Source organism: Medicago sativa, chromosome 4 (assembly GCF_051527215.1).
Source record: "Medicago sativa cultivar Bolivia chromosome 4, Bolivia_mono, whole genome shotgun sequence".
Lineage (NCBI taxonomy): Eukaryota > Viridiplantae > Streptophyta > Magnoliopsida > Fabales > Fabaceae > Medicago > Medicago sativa.
The window spans coordinates 19,899,381-19,908,008 of record NC_140752.1 but is presented as its reverse complement, the minus strand read 5'-3'; positions in this window follow the sequence as shown (position 1 = coordinate 19,908,008).

Sequence of the window (8,628 nt, the reverse complement as noted above, 5' to 3'; positions counted from 1 at the left end):
CTGATCAGTGTATTCAGTTATTTAGAGAAACGAAGAATTTTTCAAAACACAATTCAACCCCCCTTCTTGTGTTTTTCTCACCTTCAATGCATAAGTTCCTGCTCTTCATAATAGCTTCTGATCCAACACTCATGGAAGGCGAGTGATTCAAAATCCACCGGATTTTCTATTTGAACCTGTAGTTCCCATTTTTCCAATTTCATGCTTCTTCCTTTGTAGTCAAATTCAGGGACCATCCGTGAAGTAGATTCTGAAACTTTTGAGCTTGATGATGCCATTTGATGATTGACGAAGATTTGAAGAAGATGAAGATTTTAGGGTTCTAAGTTTTGAGAGAATGCGCTTACTTCGCAAGAGGTTTGAGAGCAAATGTGTTTGTTGTGAGTGAGTAGTGTGTGAATTGTCAAAGTGTTAAAAGTAAAACGATTGCAATTCAAAAGAGACAAACAAACATAACATTAATGACAAAATTGGGGGCGCGTGAAAAGTACTTTCAAAGCTATTAAATCATCATTGCCCTTTTAGTTATACACCAACACATACAGGCCACGTAAGAAGTTCACAGAGTAACTACCAAATTAGTGGGCCAGAAGTTACTTTAAAAAGTAACTCCCAACGCTTCCACTAATTCAACTATTCAGAAGCAATAAATCCAGCTTCTGGACTTCAGATGCTGACGTCATCAGAAGCGAGTTTTCCTCAGAACCTCAATAAAGAGCTTCTGATGGACTACCGCTTCTGAACTAACTTCAGAACCTAAAATCCTATTCAGGAGCAAGCAATCATTTAATCAGATACAAAGTGCATGTTCAAATTTTTCTTTATAAAATCAAATCTTTCAACAGTTAAAGGCTTAGTAAATATATCAGCCCATTGATTTTCAGTATCAATGAATTGTATATCTAAAATTCCTTTTTGAACATAATCTCTGATAAAATGGTGTTTGATTTCAATGTGCTTGGCTCTTGAATGCAAAATTGGATTTTTAGACAAACAAATAGCAGCAGTATTATCACAATAAATGGGAATACTGTTAGCAGTTATCTGATAATCTTCCAACTAATGTTTCATCCAAAGTAGTTGTGTACAACAACTTGCAGCTGAAATGTATTCTGCTTCTGCTGTAGACATAGCAATAGTTGTTTGTCTTTTGCTAGCCCATGATATAAGATTATCACCCAGAAATTGACAATTGCCACTGGTTGACTTTCTTTCAATCCTATCACCAGCATACTCAGCATCACAGAATCCAATTAGCTTATAATCTAAGGATTTCCTATAAAGGAGTCCAAGATTAGTTGTTCCTTTCAAATACCTGAAGATTCTCTTGACAGCAGTCATATGAGATTCTCTAGGATCTGATTGGAATCTTGCACACAAGCATACACTGAATAAAATATCTGGCCTAGATGCAGTGAGGTATAACAAAGAACCAATCATACCTCTATACAGCTTCTGATCTACTTTAGCTCCTTCATCTTCTTTGCTTAAGGTGCACATAGGGTGCATTGGAGTGTTCATCACTTTACAATCTTCAAGTTTGAACTTCTTCAGAAGCTCCTTTGAGTACTTTGATTGATGAACATAGACTCCATCTTTGCATTGATTGATTTGAATGCCAAGGAAGAACTTCAGCTCTCCCATCATGCTCATTTCAAATTCATCCTGCATTAACTCAGAAAATTCCTTGCAAAGAGATGCATTAGTAGAACCAAATATTATATCATCAACATATATTTGCACAACAAGAATATCTTTCCCAAGGGTCCTTCTGAAGAGTGTAGTATCAACCTGTCCTCTTTTAAAATCATTCTTGATTAAGAAATTACTTAGTCTATCATACCAAGCTCTGGGAGCTTGTTTCAAGCCATATAGTGATTTCTTCAGTTTAAAAACATGGTCAGGATATTTAATATCCTCAAATCCAGGAGGTTGCTTGACATACACTTCTTCTTCTATGACACCATTTAGAAATGCACTCTTGACATCCATTTGATATAATATTATGCCATGATTAACTGCATAGGAAAGAAGTAACCTGATTGCTTCCAATCTTGCAACTGGAGCAAACGTTTCAGTGTAATCAATGCCTTCTTGTTGACTATACCCTTGTGCAACAAGCCTGGCTTTGTTTCTTGTTACTTCACCTTGCTCATTCAGCTTGTTTCTGAATACCCATTTTGTTCCAATAATGTTCTTGTGCTGAGGTTTGGGTACCAGATCCCACACATCATTTCTTTGAAATTGATTCAACTCTTCTTGCATAGCTAGGATCCATCCATCATCTGAAAGTGCTTCATCAACTGTTGTAGGTTCAACCATTGAGATTAGTCCAATCATTGACTCCTCTTGTCTGAAATGTGATCGTGTTCTTCTTGGACTATCTTTGTTTCCAATGATTAGCTCCTCAGGATGTGAAGACTTGTGTTTGAATGTGTTTCTGGGAGGATCTACTTGATGTGAGACATCTTGTGCTTCATCAGAAGCAGCTTCATCTTGCGCTTCTGATGTGGGTTCAGCTTGTGGACTATCTTCAGACTCAGCTATCTGATCAGGTTCTGGAGTAGCTTCAGGAACCTGTATCTCTGCAAAACTTTCACCTTGCTTTGAAGTTTTATCTTCAAGCTCCTTGTCATCAAATTTAACGTGCATAGATTCTTCAACACAGAGTGTTTCTGAATTATACACTCTGTATGCCTTTGACCTTTCAGAGTAACCTAAAAAGATTCCTCTTTGGGCCTTGGCATCAAATTTCTTTAGGTAGAGCTTGTTGTTCAGAATGTAACATGTACATCCAAATTGATGAAAGTAAGAGATATTGGGTTTTCTTCCTTTAAAGAGTTCATATGCTGTTTTCTCCAAAATAGGTCTAATATAGATCCTGTTTTGAACATAGCATGTTGTATTCACTGCTTCTGCCCAAAAATGTTTTGGTAAATTGTTTTCATGAATCATGCTTCTGGCCATTTCTTGTAAAGTTCTATTCTTTCTCTCTACAACCCCATTTTGTTGTGGTGTTCTAGGAGAAGAGAACTCATGGAAAATTCCATGTTTTTCACAAAAAGCTTCAAATGGCTCATTTTCAAATTCTCCACCATGATCACTTCTGACTTTCAAAATTTTTGATTCTTTTTCAGATTGAATTTGAGTGCAGAAGCTACTGAATACATCACACGCAACATCTTTACTCTTTATGAATTTCACCCAAGTCCATCTGCTGTAATCATCAACAATGACTAATCCATATCTACTTCCATATAGGGATGCAGTACTCACTGGTCCAAATAAATCAATATGGAGTAATTCTAAAGGTCTTGAGGTTGAAACAATGTCTTTGGTTTTAAAAGATGATTTCACAATTTTCCCTCTCTGACATGCACCACAGAGTGCATCTGAATGATAATCAATGTCTGGTAGCCCTTTCACAAGTTGTAACTTACTAAGCTTAGAGATTAACCTCCAGTTAGCATGTCCCAACCTTCTGTGCCACATCCATTTCTTATCATTCACTGATAGTAGGCAAACCACCTTCTGATCAGCCAGTTCAGAAAAATTGATTTTATAGACATTGTCAACTCTCTTTCCCTTGAACACAATGGATTTGTCTTTCTTGTTGATTACTGTACAGTTGGGTTTTTCAAAAAGCACATCATAACCATTATCACAAAATTGACTAATGCTCAAAAGGTTATGTTCAAGACCATCTACCAACCATACATTATTAATTGAGGTAGAGGAATTACCAATAGTTCCTGTACCTATGATCTTGCCTGACTGGTTGCCCCCAAATTTCACATTTCCTCCCTCTTTCATTGTTAGGCTGAGGAACATGGACTTGTCTCCTGTCATGTGTCTTGAGCAACCGCTGTCTAGGTACCATGATCTTTGCTTTGGCACTGCTCTTAGACATACCTGCATCATTGACATTTTTAGATTTAGGTACCCATTGTTCTATGGGTCCTGGAAGGTTAGTACTTAAGGCTTTACTCTTCACTTCTTGTACCTTGTGCTGTGAGTTGGGTTGCTTCTGATTAACCATCACCTTAGGTTTTGGCACTTCAGAAGCAGTAACTATCTTCTTCTGAAACTTAGACTTCAGAACCCCAGATTTTGGTTTTACCAGACTCTGAGGAATAGGTTCTGATCTTTTCAGGATCCTGACCTTTGAAGTCTTGGAATCAGATTTGATCATAGCCTTTGACTTAGAGTTCTTTGGCTTTGAAGTAATCTTAGCCTTAGAACTAGAAGCTTCAGGTTCTGATTGAACAACAGTTTCCAACTCAGCCCTTTCTGGTACAAAGAATGTTTTCAGACCTTCCTTGATGCATTCACAACAAGATTTTAGATTGGTTTTCTCAAGTTTCACTTCTGGAAAACCAATTCCTCTGCCGTTGTTCTTGTAAATGCTATAAATCATAGAAGCCACTCTGCTTCTGTCAATGCCAGATATAATAAAATCTTCAAGAGCAATTTCATGGTTACTTAAAGGTTTTTCATTACACTTTTCTTGTAGCTTCTGACATAAGAACCTGAGCTGATCTTCATATGTTTTACACATGAAGTCAAAGCCCCTAAGTCCTTGTTCAGAAGCTTTCAGATCCAATAGAGTTGATTTTTGCTGTTGTACCAAATCAGCATATTTTTCTTTTAAATCCTTCAACTCATTGGTTCTTACTTCAAAATGTGTAAGAAGTTCTTTAAGTGACTCAACAAGTTCATTTCTGGGAATTTTGGAATATACCTCGTTTTCATCTTCTGAGTCTGAATCTGATCCAGCTTCTGAAGTTGCTGTTGCTACCAACCCAACAGCTACCTTTGCATCTTCATCAGCTTCCTCTTTATCAGATCCAGATTCACTACCCAAATCATCCCAGGTTGCCATTAAACTCTGCTTAATCTGCTTCTTGAGTTTGCTTGGTTTGAATGTAGACCTCTTTGACTTGTCCTTTGACTTTTCTCTTTGAAGATCAGGGCATTTAGCAATGAAGTGTCCAGGCTTCTTACAGTTGAAGCATCCCTTCTGATCTTCTTTCTTTGAGCTTCTGGAGTTACCCCTTCTGGAGAGAAACTTTCTGTTCTTCTTGGCCAGATATTGAAGTCTGTTTGAGAGCATGGCCATTTCAGCAGCATCTGGTTCAGAATCTGAACTTGACTGTTCTTCCTCTTCAGATTCAACCACTTTGAGAGCTTTTGATGACTTGCCTTTGGATGGAAGAGCTATTGATTTACTCTTCTTAGTAGACTCATGTTCATTAAGACTTAACTCATGAACTTTGAGAGAACTAACAAGATCTTCGACACTTAAAGTGTTTAAATCTTTAGCTTCCTCAATGGCAGTCACTTTTGGTCTCCATCTGGCAGGTAAGCTTCTGAGAATCTTGCTTACATGATCAGAAGCAACATAGCTCTTCTTTAGAATCTGTAGCCCAGAAACTAAGGTTTGAAACCTTGAGTACATCTCCTCAATAGTTTCATCATCCTTCATCTTGAATAGCTCATACTGATGTACAAGCAGAAGAGCCTTTGCTTCTTTGACCTTCTTGCTCCCTTCATAATTTGAACAGAGAGAAGCAAACATAGCTTTAGCAGTAGATTTGTCACTCATCTTCATATACTCTGCTTTGGGTATGGCAGTGACAAGGGCTCCTCTGATAATATGATGCTTCTTGTAAAGTTTCCTCAGTTCTGGAGTATGTTTCTTTCTATCCACAGCAGCTCCTTCTTCATCAAGGACTAAATCACCAACACCATCTTCCAGAATATCCCATAATTCTTCATCCAGGCTCATGATGTAACTGTAAAAGTTGGTCTTCCACCAAGAGAACTCTTCAGCATCTCCATTGGACTTTGGAACGTTTCCAACACTGATTTTCTTACTATCACTATAATCATGTGAGACATGTTTATAGCTAGTTTCACCAGAACCAGTAGGAGGAGGAGTAGACATGTTTTTCTCAGATCTTTGACTGTTGCACGGTTAAGTGATACACAACAGACCAAGGCTCTGATACCAATTGAAGGTGAGAAAAACACAAGAAGGGGGGTTGAATTGTGTTTTAGAAAAATTCTTCGTTTCTCCTAAAAACTGAACACACTGATCAGAAGCTAAGCGAGACAGCTTCTGAAGTGATAATCAGAATCTAAATGCAGCGGAATAAAACAGAGAGAGAGAAGAAGAACGACACAAAGCAATTATACTGGTTCCTTCCACAATCCGGAAGTAGTCCAGTCCCCCTTGCACTTCCAAGGAGATTTCACTAAGAGTAATATCTGATTACAATTGCTCAAGCACACAAGCAAGAGACTTCCTTTGCTCAAGCACACAAGCTAGAGACTTCCTTTGCTCGAGAACACAATCAAGAGACTTCCTGCTCAAGCACAACTGCAAGAGACTTCCTAACTAAACAAAATTACACAGAAAATTGTTTAAGGTTGAACACTTGATATACAATCAGAGGTGCTCACAATACAAATCAGATACAGACTCAATGGACTTAAGAATTTCTAAGATATGACTTTAAGACACATAAATTCTAAGTGAATGCAGAACAATTTCAGCAGAGGTTTGGCACTTGTAAAAATGTTGTGAGTCTTTCGTTCAGCGTTCTTGCATTACCAAATCTCTAGGTCTTCACTCCTTTATATAGAGGTGTGAAAGAGACGTTGCGAAATTGCCAGCACACCAAAGAGTCGTTATTGAAGCTTGATCTTTCACCAATGATCTTTTGCCTGATTTGGTTGTTGTCCTATGAAGAACAAATTTGAAATCCATTCCTTATCCAAAGGAACATCTATGCAGGCGAGACCGTATTCTGGAGCTGTTTTCTTGTCTTGAAGCGTGGACACAAAACAGAGTAGTGGAGAACGTGGTTGTACAATTCGTACAAAGTACAATGTCAACGCTTTCGTCCAAAATGCAAGCACAAGCCTTCAAACACCTTTGAAATGACCGTTGCAAAATTCCACTAATCCTTTGTTTGTGTTTTCGAATCCAATGGACAGCTTTTGCATTGATAATTCTTCAATTCTTGAATCTATTGCAAATCCAGTTGAGATTCAGCTTCTGGTGAAATAGCTTCTGATGAGGCAGCTTCTGATGATGCAGCTTCTGGTGATATGACTTCTGCAGCTTCTGATGACGCAGCTTCTGACGATGTGGCTTCTGGACCTCTTGACTTCAGAAGCACTATTCTTCAGGAGCAGCTTTACTTCAGAAGCGGTATTTCTTCAGGAGCAGCTTGACTTCAGGAGCGCTTTGCCTTCAGAATCATCTAAGCTTCATTTTCTTTTGCTCTTTATTTGCTCATTCAGAACCAATGATGATGTAACTTTATAATTATGGTCCTGTACACTTGAACAAATATTAGCTAGTCCAATTTACAATTTTTAATACCTTGTTATCATCAAAACTCTTTAAGGTTCATTGTTAAACACATTTTGTTCCAACATGTTGAACAACAAGAAGAAAAATAGAAACTCAGCATCATTAAAAAAAATAAGAAATTCACTTACATATATGTAATAATCATGGATGAATGACCCTATGATTCACTCTTTAATCTTACCTTGAGATTGATTGAATATCCATGATTGTTTGTAGGTAAAAAAGCGTGAATGTTTAGAGTAACAATGAACCAGGGTTTTGTGAAAATTTATATGAAAGAGTAATTTTTGTATGATTGTAAAATTTTAAGTAAATTTGGGTGTATAAAAAAACATGGGTGTGACTAGAAAAATTAAAAAATGAAACATGATTTTTCTAATTTCTTTTTTTTTCTTTAAATGAAATAATAAAAATGAAAAAAAAAATGTTATAGTATGTGAAACCCGATACTTCAAAATGGATGACGTACCGTATCCCCTGCATATTCTACACCGATACATGTCTGATACTTTCCGATATGTGTTAGGAGAGTATCCGAAGATTAAATTTTATTTTTTTAAAAAAATAATTGTCCGATACTTCCCGATACGTATAAGGAGAGTATCCAAAGATTAAATTTTATTTTTAAAAAATAATAATTATCTGATACTTCCCGATACGTATAAGGAGAGTATCTGATAATTATCCTGCACTGATACCTACCCCGATATTTCCCAATTAATGTTAACTAAAATAACTTAACTCTTAAGTACTGATGTGTTCTTTTTTGGATATAGTGTTTCTTTTTTGGATCGATATAGTATAGCACTAATAATGTTCCTTTTGGATATAGTATAGCACTGATGCTGCTCTTTTTGGGATATATTGTGTATGTAATTGACTAATCGTCACTCTCTTAATCGTCAATATTATTTATACTTATGTTGATGTGTTTCGAGCCTATGACTGTTTTTTTTAGAGATTTGACTGGTTTCTTTTGTTTGTTAATATATTTGCATATTAAAAAAATGGTTATAATTATATTGTACATTTAATTATATAATTTTTTGTATTAACGTATCTCAGCCGTATCGTATATTGATTTTTGAAATTTTTCCGTATCAACGTATTGGTGCAGTATCGTATCTGTATCGTATCTCGTATCCGGGCTTCATAGGTTATAGTATAGTATACATTGCATAAGAATGTTCTTTTTGTGATATAATATAGCACTAAATGATGTTCTTTTTTTGGGATATATGTAA